This window comes from Protopterus annectens, chromosome 4.part1 (genome assembly GCF_019279795.1).
Source record: "Protopterus annectens isolate FY-2018-M chromosome 4.part1, PAN1.0, whole genome shotgun sequence".
In the NCBI taxonomy this organism is placed as follows: domain Eukaryota; kingdom Metazoa; phylum Chordata; order Ceratodontiformes; family Protopteridae; genus Protopterus; species Protopterus annectens.
In genome coordinates, this window is record NC_056734.1 from 485040295 (window position 1) to 485052307 (window position 12013).

Below are 12013 nucleotides of genomic sequence, written 5' to 3' on the forward strand. Positions count from 1 at the left end.
AGGACTAAGACAATATATGTGTTTGAATAAGAGGGAGGATAGAGGAATGGTGAGGATGCATGGAGTAGAGCTGGCGAAGGTGGATGAGTTTAAATACTTGTGATCAACAGTTCAGAGTAATGGTGAGTGTGGAAGAGAGGAGAAGAAGAGAGTACAGGCAGGGTGGAGTGGGTGGAGAAGAGTGTCAGAAGTAATTTGTGACAGACTAGTACCAGTAAGGGTGAAAGGGAAGGTCTACAAGAGGGTAGTGAGACCAGCTATGTTATATGGGTTGGAGACATTGGCATTGACACAAAGGCAGGAGTCAGAGCTGGATGTGACAGAGTTAAAGATGTTAAGATTTGCACTGGGTGTGATGAGGGTAGACAGAATTAGGAATAAGTATATTAGAGGGTCAACCCAGGTTGGACTGTTTGGAGACAAAGCCAGAGAGGCAAGATTGCATTGGTTTGGACATGTGCTGAGGAGGGATGCTGGGTATATTGGGAAAAGGATGCTAAAGATGAAGCTGCCAGGTAAGAGGAAAAGAGGAAGGCCTAAGATAAGGTTTATGGATGTGGTGAGAGAGGACATGCAGGTGGTTGGTGTGACAGAGCAAGATGCAGAGGACAGGAAGAAATGGAAACAGATTATCCACTGTGGCGACCCCTAATGGGAACAGCCGAAAGAAAAAGAAGATATAAGGCAGAGAAACGGGAACCAGCCAAATCATCCTATCAAAAATCAAAACCCTGTAGTAGTAACTCTAGCCAGATCAGACCAGACTGAAACCTCTCCCACAAAGAAACAGCAAGGCCACTCTAGACAAAAGATTAACTGTTCCACAAGTTCCAAGGGTCACAAACAATACTAGAGTCAGCTCTATGCTAGTGTCTTTCAAGTGCAGCAACAAGTAAAATGAACAGAACATACAGAGGAACAAAAAGGAGACAAAGATCAGAACAGAGGTAAGGACTGACATCACTAAACCTAAAAAAACAAACCAAAGAAGGACCAGGAGCAGGCTGCAGATTCCAGTTTCAAAGTAGTTTATTCCAGAACAGATGACATCCAAACACAAAACAACACTAGCGCTTTCATAGGTGTGTACCCCATTTCGTCAGGTATAACAATGTTTCATTTAAGCATCATTTTATACTCTAGAAGTGCTGCAAAACAGCCAGTGACTGAAGGTTTAACTATGTGTGGATGGTGTAATTATTGTAGTTACTTGAACACTAGTACAAAATTTATGCATCCAGATGAAAAAAGGGGATACACTTTTAAGATTTCTGCTACATGTAATACTAAACATGTGGTATATGTTGCACATTGTATGAAATGTTTTAAATTCTATGTTGGGAAAACTGATAGGGCACTTAAAGATCGAATTAGAGAACATTTATATCATATTAATAGAAGGGATAAAGTTAGTGTACTTCCTAAGCATGTCAGTAACGATGATGGACATATGTTTAAATTTATTGTGATAGGAAGGGTTAATGAGAATATCAGAGGTGGTGATGTCTGCAATAAAACTGAGGCCTTAGAAGCCAAATGGATTGTTAGACTGAAAGCAGACTGTGGGCATCGTTTAAATGACCATGTACCTCTGAAGCCTATTGTAAAGAAGAGACCACTCTTTTGATGAAAAAGTTTTTCATATGTGTTTACATTTTAAGTATTTGTTTTTAATATATGCATTTTTAATATATATATATAATTTTAACACTTTTAATAAAGTCTCATGTGCATTTTCAATACATTATTATGTATGCTTTTATATTTGTACCACTTTTTTAAGGAAATGTGTTTATGTGGCTTTAATTAAAAATATCATGTGACCAGTCACTGGCTGTTTTGCAGCACTTCTAGAGTATAAAATGATGCTTAAATGAAACATTGTTACACCGGACAAAGTGGGGTACACACCTATGAAAGCGCTAGTGTTGTTTTGTGTTTGGATGTTGTCTGTTCTGGAATAAACTACTTTGAAACTGGAATCTGCAGCCTGCTCCTGGTCCTTCTTTGGTTTGTTCAGATTTGGACTATATTTGTTTTTTGGGCCTGGAGACTTGCATTTGGTGGTAGCTATTTTTCTGATTCTCTTTGTTTTAATTCTTGTTACCACCTTTGCCTGGATTATGGCTGATGAAATAGAATTTATTGGGCTTGAACAAGGAAATTAACTTCTTACCAAAGGTACTTCTGTTAATGTTGAGAGACTGCTTAAAGTTATAGAAAGTACTGAAAATCCACTGTTCAACTGTTCTTACGACAACACAGATAATGAAGTTTGTGGTGTTGACATTGTTTTATTGAAGAACAAGTTGCATACTACTGAAAATTAACTTTTTAAACTGAAAAGGAACCTCTATGAAAAATTCCATATGGAACTTTGTATTAAAGAAGGCATAGTTCCAAGAGGGCTCCGTGTATTGAAAATGCCTTCTCATATAAACTGTGACCCTGATTTACTGACAGAATGGCAGAAAGTCAATCTTAACACCAGTATTTGTTTTATGAATTTGTTAGTTGCAACAGCTGAAAAAGAAATAAAGTCCCTCACTGCTTCTATCAAAGTTAAATATGATGATTTACTTAAATCTTCTGGGACTGCTATTTTAGACAATTACTTTGTAGAGACACTAGATTCTGTCTCTGCTTATGAACGTAAATTAAGTAAGATAAAAATGAAAAGGTTGAGAGAGACCGTAACGATTTTTCACATGGCAACGTGTTCTCTTGGCCTAGGTTTACTGGTACTGACACTGCTGCAGTTAGTATGCCTGTACATACTGAATTAAAGACAGAAAGACAAGCACTCTCAGTCAATGAGAGACTGTCACAACAGAACACAGTTGAAGGAGAATGTGAAGTGCATTCAACTTTATTGCAGAACTCTGAGAGTGATTCCACGTCCATTGAGGTATCGAATGTTGAGTCTAAGGAGAACAATGAAGGATTCAATGGAACTGGGGCCAGAAGAAAAGCATTTCTGGTTTCAGCACATGTGCATCGTCCAGCAGCAGTGGAAGAAATAGTAAATGAAGAATGTACTGCTTCCAGCATTCGCCCTTTAGTCCAACAGAAACTTTGTTTTCCTCTACCTGTAAGAGAGATGGACTTCAAAACCAGGGACAGAAGCAGAAATCGCCAGAAGAGGAAACATGAGGGACAGACTGCGGGCCCGGGCAGCCTCAAGAAAGCCTTTTTTCACAAGAAGGCATAGTTTTGAACTTATCTCACAGCACTCTTTCATCAGAAGAAATGAGTATCTTGCAAAAAGGACTTTCGTTCATACCAAGTAGGTACTCTGACATTACTGAAGTTATTTTTGATATAAAAAAGTTTTGTAGAGGGGGTTCAAGATGGCTGCCAAGCATTAAACACATATTTTCTGCTGCTCCTGTTCCAGCTAAGTTTATCCACTCAAAATAACCTGCATCTGGCTTTAAAAGTCAAAAGAAAGGAGTATTTCTGTTAAAATACGTTGAAAGGATTGGATCTATAGTGGCATTTTGGATAAAAAAGCTAATTTTAAACCTTACTTTCTTCTAAGTATTTACCTGAACTCAATCTGGGGAAGGCCAAGGCCACATGGGAATATCCTTCTCTGCATATAACAGTATTTCAAATAAGAGATGGCTACTAAGCAAGAAACCATGGATTCTACGACTACAAAAACTAAACTTTCCTCAATAACTACCCCTGAGAAGGATGTAATATCCAAAAGACAAAAAATAAATAAATCAACGCAAGAGCTGAACAAAGGGCCTACTAAAACCAAAGCTGAATCTGCACTTACACTTGAAGATATTAAGTCAGCATTACAACCATTGCAAGATGAGTTCAAGTTATTTTCAGATAAGCTAAATTCCTTCGGTTCAATCCTGGATCAAATTATAACAAGAATAAACACAATAGAAAATAAAACTGAGGAGAACTTGAAGCAGATACAGGATTTACAAGCTAAGGTAAATGCAAATGAAAAAATAATCAATGACTTACAAGAAAAAGTAACTGACTTAGAAGCTCGAAGTAGGAGAAATAATATCTTAATACGTGGCATTCCGGAAAAGTTTGATCAACCCCAACTACCTGTAATATTAACAGAGATCTTTGAACTTGTAACTGACGATAAATCTCTTGAAAAATAAATTACTGTGGAAAGAGTTCATAGAGCGCTACGGAAAACTCAAAATGAAGCTAACCCCAGACAGATCTGTGCAAAATTACTTAATGCTGCACATGTTAATTTACTGCTTATGGCTGCAAAGAAGAAAAAAAACATCTCATGGAGAGGCTACAGAATCTCATTATCACAAGACTTACCTCAGCCGATTAAAGTACAGAGACAAGCTCTAGCCCCTTTCTGTGCTTTGCTAATAAAAAAAAATATTTGCTTCCAAATGAAATACCTAGCCACTCTTTTCTTTAACTATAAAGACCAAAAGCACTCTATACAGTCTGTGGAGGAGGCAAAGAAAACATTCATGCAAGTTTTCAAGGAAGTACCAGTTATTTAAAACTTATAGCACAGCTTTTTAAAATAAAATAAATAAAAATGTACTGCTTTAAAAAAATGCAGCTTCTCTCTGAAGGTATGTCTGGAAACACTAACAGAAGCTGGAAACACTATCAGAAGAAATTACTTCCTACAGAAATAGTACTTTTTACTTTCTCAGATCTGTAAACAAAGAAAGGAAGCTAACTGAGCTAAACATACCTGCTTTAATGTCCTGTTGGTTTTTCTGTCACTCTCTAGACATGCTGGAAATATTCCAGTAGTTTTTTTATGGTTTTATCGTTTTTTTTTTTTTTTTTCGAATTTATTTTCTTCTGCTTTTGATAACTCCATTTTCTGGGACTTACATTGCTTTCTGAGGCCTGTGGAGGCCTACATAACAGCTCTACAAGGGTTTCTTTAGTCTGATGGGCCGTTTTTACACTCCATAACCCAGAATTCAATGAAAATGTTGTCCGATGACGTCACGAGGTCAAAGAGCATGGGAAAAGTAGAAAAGAAGTAAAGCATTACTGGGAACGCTAAAATCGCGAAATACATCATATTTATGAAGAAATAGACTGTATTTTTACAGTTTGGGTTCTGTGTGATGCTGAAAATGTAAAAACATTGAAGGATTTAGTTCAGGGTAATGTTAGTAACATTATTATTTAATTTAAAAAGCATTATGTCAGTGCGTGCTATATTTAGTTAAGGAATGTTAAATATATGTCTCTAGTTTATTCTAATGCCTGTCAAATATTAATTGATTAGTATTTAGTTTAATATTGTAGTATTAGATAAATTGCTAATATGATAACTAAGTATTAATTTAATTGTGTCTAAAATCTAATGCTGCAGCTAAATAAGTGATCTGTATCTTATAGGGGTGAAGTGTTTAGTTATGTGTTCTATAAGCTTTATAAGTCTCAGGTATTTGCAAATGATATCCAAAGCTCAGCTGATTACTTTGTTTGGGTCTATAAATGGTCTTTCTGTTTATTGAAGATGTGTGTTTATTTTGGGTGCGTGATTTGGATTTTCAATAATAGATTTTAAAATAATATTTATAGATATGCCATTACCCTCAGAATGCCAGCTATAGTTACACTTGCCTGCTTGCTGTCTGTGATAAGATATAATATTATTTATTTATAGGGAGTTAGATCTAAACTAATATGTACAATCATAATATTATATACCAATCCAACCTTATACACCTGTAAGCATAACTAATTCCATTTTATGATCTGCTAAAATGATATATATGTCTTTTAGAAATTATGATTCTTATACTCTTTTATTAACTATTCTAAGCATCTTTTTGCCTTTAAATGTAAATTTTAGATTTATATGTTAGTATTAAATAGTTTTTGGAGTAGCATGAGGGTGTAGTTGTGAATGCTGGGTGACACTTGGACTATCACAGTTAGTATTTATGTCTCCCTGTTGCATACCTGTAGCAGTTATTTTATACAAAAATGTTTAACAACAGTATATTTGTATCTTTTGCATTTGCAAATAAAATCATATCAGGGAGATGGGTGGTTAGGCACGGGTTGTAAGGTTAGGAGCATGGATGTCATAACACCAGTTTTGAGTACAGTTTATTTTTTATGTGTTAGAAAAGGACCTATCATTATATGGACCATTCCTAGTGAAAGTATCTCTTTTGACCTTATTTTGTTTTTATTGTTATTTTTTGAACTTATAGTTAGAGGATTAGAGTGAATTCTTGGAATGTAAATGGTCTTCAGGACATTAAAAAAAAAAGTTAGTTATGCACCTGATTTATCAAGACCAATCAAACATTATTTTTTTACAAGAGACTCATATGACAAATGACCAATGGGACAATATTAAAAAAAGAAATTGTATTAGACAGATTACATCAGCAGGGAGCAGCCTTGCATCAAAAGGTACAGCTATTTTAATTAAAAAGTCCTTCCCTGGAGAAGTGCTTGATACTAAATTTGATTTGAATGGAAGATGGTGTTTATTCACTTGCTCATACCCAAAAGTTAAGTCCCCGATTTTGTTTTTGAATGTGTATAATCCATGTTCAAACCAGCATTTGTTCATCCAGGAAATACATAATCTGCTACTTCCATACCATGATCATTTCTTCATTATTGGTGGTGACTGGAATGCTCTTATTGATCCATCAAATGATAGCTCGAATAAGAACAGAAAACAGCCCACCCAAATAACTGCTTCTATTCAAGATTTGATGAATAGTTTTAATTTAGTTGACCCTTTTTTAATATCTGAGACTGACAGGGAGTCTAATAAATTCACTTTCTATTTGGCCTCACATAAGGTTTGGTCTAGGATTGATTACTACCTGATCTCAGATGCTTTCTCGACTAAAATTGCTAATTTTGCCCATGAGGCCAGATTTATATCTGATTATTCGAATATATCACTTGGCATTAACCCTTACCAAAAATGGAATTATGACAGTAAGATTTTCACTTGGTCACTAAATAGTAACATTCTCAAAAAAATGACATTTTGCAGGAGGTCCATGAATATATAAAACACTTAGAAGCTGAATCATTGCTTTCCAATATCCCTTTAGATATACAATAGGCAGTGGCTAAAACTGTCATTAGAGGAATACTTATTCAAAAAGCATCCTACTATAAAAAGAAAGAGAGTCTGTACATTAATAACCTCAGAAAGAGTTCAAAAAGATTTTTCCCCTGATTTGGAAATTAAACTACACGGAATTCAGAAGGAAATATATTCCTTCCACCAACAAAACTACTCTTTGACTAAATTAAAGCTTCTACATAGATACTCGGAATGAGCTCAAACTCCATCCAAAATTCTAGCAAGACTAATAAATATCAAAGGAGGACCAAACTATATAAAGGACATAAAGTATAAAGGGAAAATCCTGTATAGAAATAGTGACATTGTAAATTTATTTGTAGATATTTACACGGAAATCTACAATCCTAAAACTCAATTCCAAAAAGAACAGTACATAGACTTTCTCAGTAAGCTTAAGGTCCCAAAACTATCTTCCACACAAATTAACCAGTTAAACGCCCCTATAACACTAAATGAAATAACTGCAGCTATTAAAATACTGAAACCTAATAAGGCGCCAGGCCCTGATGGATTTACAGGTGAATTTTACAAAACTTTCTGCAGTAATCTTACAAAAATCCTACTTAACATGTATAATCATATCATATCAGAAGGGATTATGGACAAGTATATGAATAATTCCAAAACTATTTTCATTCCGAAACCGAACTCTGACAAATCAAACCCTCGTAACTATAGATCAATTGCCCTTATAAATGTAGACATGAAAATTTTAGCTTCCATTTTTGCAAATAGAATTCAAAAAGTGATGGCATCAATTATTTCTCCAGAGCAAATGGGTTTTATAAAACAAAGACAACTTTGTGATAATACTCTCACTTTGCATACATTATTAATGTTCCTTGAAAAGGATAATCATCCAAGATACACTTTAACATTAGATGCAAATAAGGCCTTTGTTAATGTGGATCTGAACTTCTTATATGCAACAATAGAATAGTTTAATTTCCCGGATATGGTCATTGATACTATTAGGATGATGTATAAAAATGCCTCTACTTCCCTTTATATAAATAAAACATTATCAAATCCTATTAAAATTACAAATGGCACCAGACAGGGGTGTCCACTATCACCCTATCTTTTTAACTTGTATCTTGAACCTTTTCTTATCTGGATCAAACAGATGACCTATCATTGTATCCCAAAAATCTATAACATCGAAATAAAGTACTCGGCGTTTGCGGATGACCTTAACATTTACTTTGAGCTTCCTAACACAGACCTCCAGAAAATTCAAAACTCTACTGATCTCTATTCTAAAGTTGCTAACTATAAACTTAACCCCACCAAATCAGCCTTTTTTCCTTTGAATCCTAAGAAGCATTTAGAATAATACTTCCCCCTTTCTGACATACCTCTTAAATATTCAATAAAGTATTTAGGTATAAATGTCATGCACTCTCATCAAGAACTTATGAAAACTAATTTTTATAAAGTTTGGGATCAAATAAACAATGATCTAACCAGTTGGAAAAATATTAACCTTTCACTGTTATCAAAATCTGCTATTATAAAGATGAATATTTTACCTAGAATTATTTTCCATCTAAACTCTGTTTTTCTTAATATTCCAAAAAACTTATTTCGTAAAATGGAGACCACAATTTCTAAATTCTTATGGTTCCCTAAATCAACCAGAATATCATATAGGAAATTAACTATCCCAAAAGCTAAGGGTGGATTAAGTCTTTCAGATTTCAGTCTGTATTATCAAATAATTACCACAAGTCGTTTAATAAAAATAGCCAGTTATTATCCGTATGACGAATCTTGGTCTCCAATACGGGTCAAGATCTGGTATAACTATATACGTTCATTCAAAATTAATCCTCAGTCTATCCCCTTTCTCACACCTGTTGGTGAATTAAACATTAAGTTTTTGCCTCTTCTAAAAAACAAAATTCTTATTTTTAATGATCTGATGAAATCCCTTAATTTGGAAAATACAATCCCCATTCTTCAACCCATACATCTGAATCCAAATTTAAAAATCAATAATAAAATGATTGACCTATCTAACTTTCCTATTATCAAGAAGGCTACAGTCTGGCATTTTTATAGTACAAAAAATGCAGCAGAGATTAAAACTTTATTTGGGGCTCCCAATAAATATGACCCTATTTTAAGACAACTCAGCTCACTTATAAAACAAAAATTATCTAAATACAGAGTTATGGAACAAGATATTCAATTAACACAATCAATCATTAATTCGCTCTCCCTAAAAAACAAAATGATCTCACATACTTATAAACTTGTGTCATCCATGATACATAGCCATTCACTTTTATTTTCCAAATACTGGGATTCAATACAGGATGAAATCTCTAGTGAAGCTAAGTATGAAGCAATCAGAAATACACTAAACTTGACCCCCTTCAAAAATCTAATTTACACACAGCTAATGATAAATAATAACTCTTACTACACCCCAGCTGTTTTACAAAAATCCAGATGTAATAAAAACTTAACATGTCCTTTCTGCACTCTCCCTCATGTTGACATAATACACATGTTCTGAAGTTGTAAGACCATCTATAAACTCTGGTGCTCCCTCAGAATTCAATTAGAAAAAATGGGGTATGAGAAAACTACATTTTCTTGGCAAACTATGATCCTTAATATTTTTCCTATTCAAATCAAAGATATTCGCCGTCATGTTCTTGTCTCAGTTTGTGCTCTCCTTAAATATTTCATTACTAAAAATTGGATCAACCTTTCAGCAATTTCATGGGAAAACTTTAAGGATATGGCAATAAAATATATATCAGCACACAAAATGTGCATGAATAGCAAAAAGAAATAGAATAATTTTAAAAAATATTGGGAAAATCTCTTTGATCTAATCCAGAATAAGTAAAATCCAGCAAATTTTTTTCTTGTACATTTGCATTCCAAGCTGGATCCTTTTTGTACTAGGTACGGTCCAAAATTATTTGATAATGTAAACATTACACTTTATTAATTGTCGTAAGACATTATATTTGGAGAGGTGCTCTGACATCCATGTTGTAAATATATTGTAAATATGGTGTAAATAGGTTTTTAGGACATGTATAGTTTAGTTTAGTTGTGAACCCCCAAAATAGTTAACAGTTTATACTTTATATAATAGTATATTACCTGATTAAAGTTATCCTCCTCTTGGGAGGCCTGATTCATATTTGTATTATGATTTTCTGGATTATTATTATTATTATTATGTTTTTATGCATTTTACCCTAGTGAATGTTTTACCCGATCAGGAGTAAGGTACTTGTTACAATAACTGCTTGTCTATAAATCAAAACTTATTGTTAACTGTTTGTATTAATTTAGAAAGTACTTTACTTTCTTTTTTTTTTTGGATTGATGTACCTTACAAGTTCCTTATCTTGTATTTATTTTCATTTTTTGTAAAAGTTTTAAAACTAATAAAAATATTTAAAAAAAAAGTTTTGTAGATACTTAACATTAAAAATGTTGTTTGCTGAAAAGAAAGGCGGAGAAATGAACTTATTTAGAAAACCTAGTTCATTTATACCACTAGTTAATACATTAATACATGCATTTGAGACAATGGGTATACAAGAAGTGTATAAAATACAGTGTTGAAGGCAACAGAGGTTATATAAAAAATAACTTAAATAAGAATGAAAGGAAGGCCCTAACAAAACTGCAGGAAAATGTTAGCATTGTAATCAGGCCTGCTGATAAGGGGGGTCCTACTGCTGTCATGGAGTCTCATATGTACACACAAGCTATGCAGACTATGTTAGCAGACACCAGTTTTTATATGCAAATTACAAATGTTAAAATAAACAGAATGGTTAATCAGATAAAAGAAAAGTTAAAAGCATTGTTGAATGAAGGTCTTATAACTAATGAGCTCTATAACTTTTTTCTTATAGAACATCCTGTTATTCCCTGTATACAGCTATTACCTAAAGTTCATAAAAGTAAAACTAATCTACCAATGAGACCTATAGTCTCAGGGAGAGGATGGTCCACTGAACCTATTTCTATATACATAGAAAAGAATTTAAGAACATTTTTGAATGAAATACCACAGGTCCTAAGGGACACTGAATATTTTCTGAAAGATCTGTATGACCATATACAAACACTGGATGTTAATGCTGATTACCTACTTGTTACCATGGATGTGGTCTCACTTTTCACGGTGATTCCGAATGAAATTGGAATTGAGAGTATAGAAAAGATTCTTATGACTTATTCTAACTTTGAATTAAGGCAGATTTTACTTCTAAAGGCTTTACTTGAAATTGCCCTATGCTGTAATGTTTTTGTATTTGGAAAAACCTTTTACTGGCAGAGCAATGGCATAGCTATGGGCACCTTGTGTGCCAGTAGCTACGCCAATGCTGTTATGGTGGTTTGGGAAGATGAATATTTGTTAAAAGGGTCTTATAGTAAATATATTTCATTTTTAGAAGATTTGTGGACAACCTTTTTATTTTATGGAATGGAACCAAGCAACAGTTATCTGAATTTGTGTGTTATGTTAATAGTAGTACCACATTTTTAGAATTCACTTCCATAAATTCTGTAGATGAAATCAACTTCCTTGATGTAGCGATATTGAGGGATGACACCAACAGGCTGTACACAAAACAATACAAGAAACCATGCCATGTGAATACTTTGTTGTCACATGACAGCATGCACCCTCAGCACATTTTTAAGAATGTTGTAAGAAATCAACCTTTTAGAGCTTTTAGGCTCAATGGAAGGGAAGCAGACTTTATAGTTTGCACTGACAATGTTATTAAAAATTTAATAGAGAGAGGTTATGATGAGAAGATGGTAAAGAATAAAGTACAGGAAGTGGCCAAACTTAGAGATTCAGCAGCAAAACTTTATTTCTCAAAGAAGTGTTTCTAGTAACATTAAAAATACTAATAC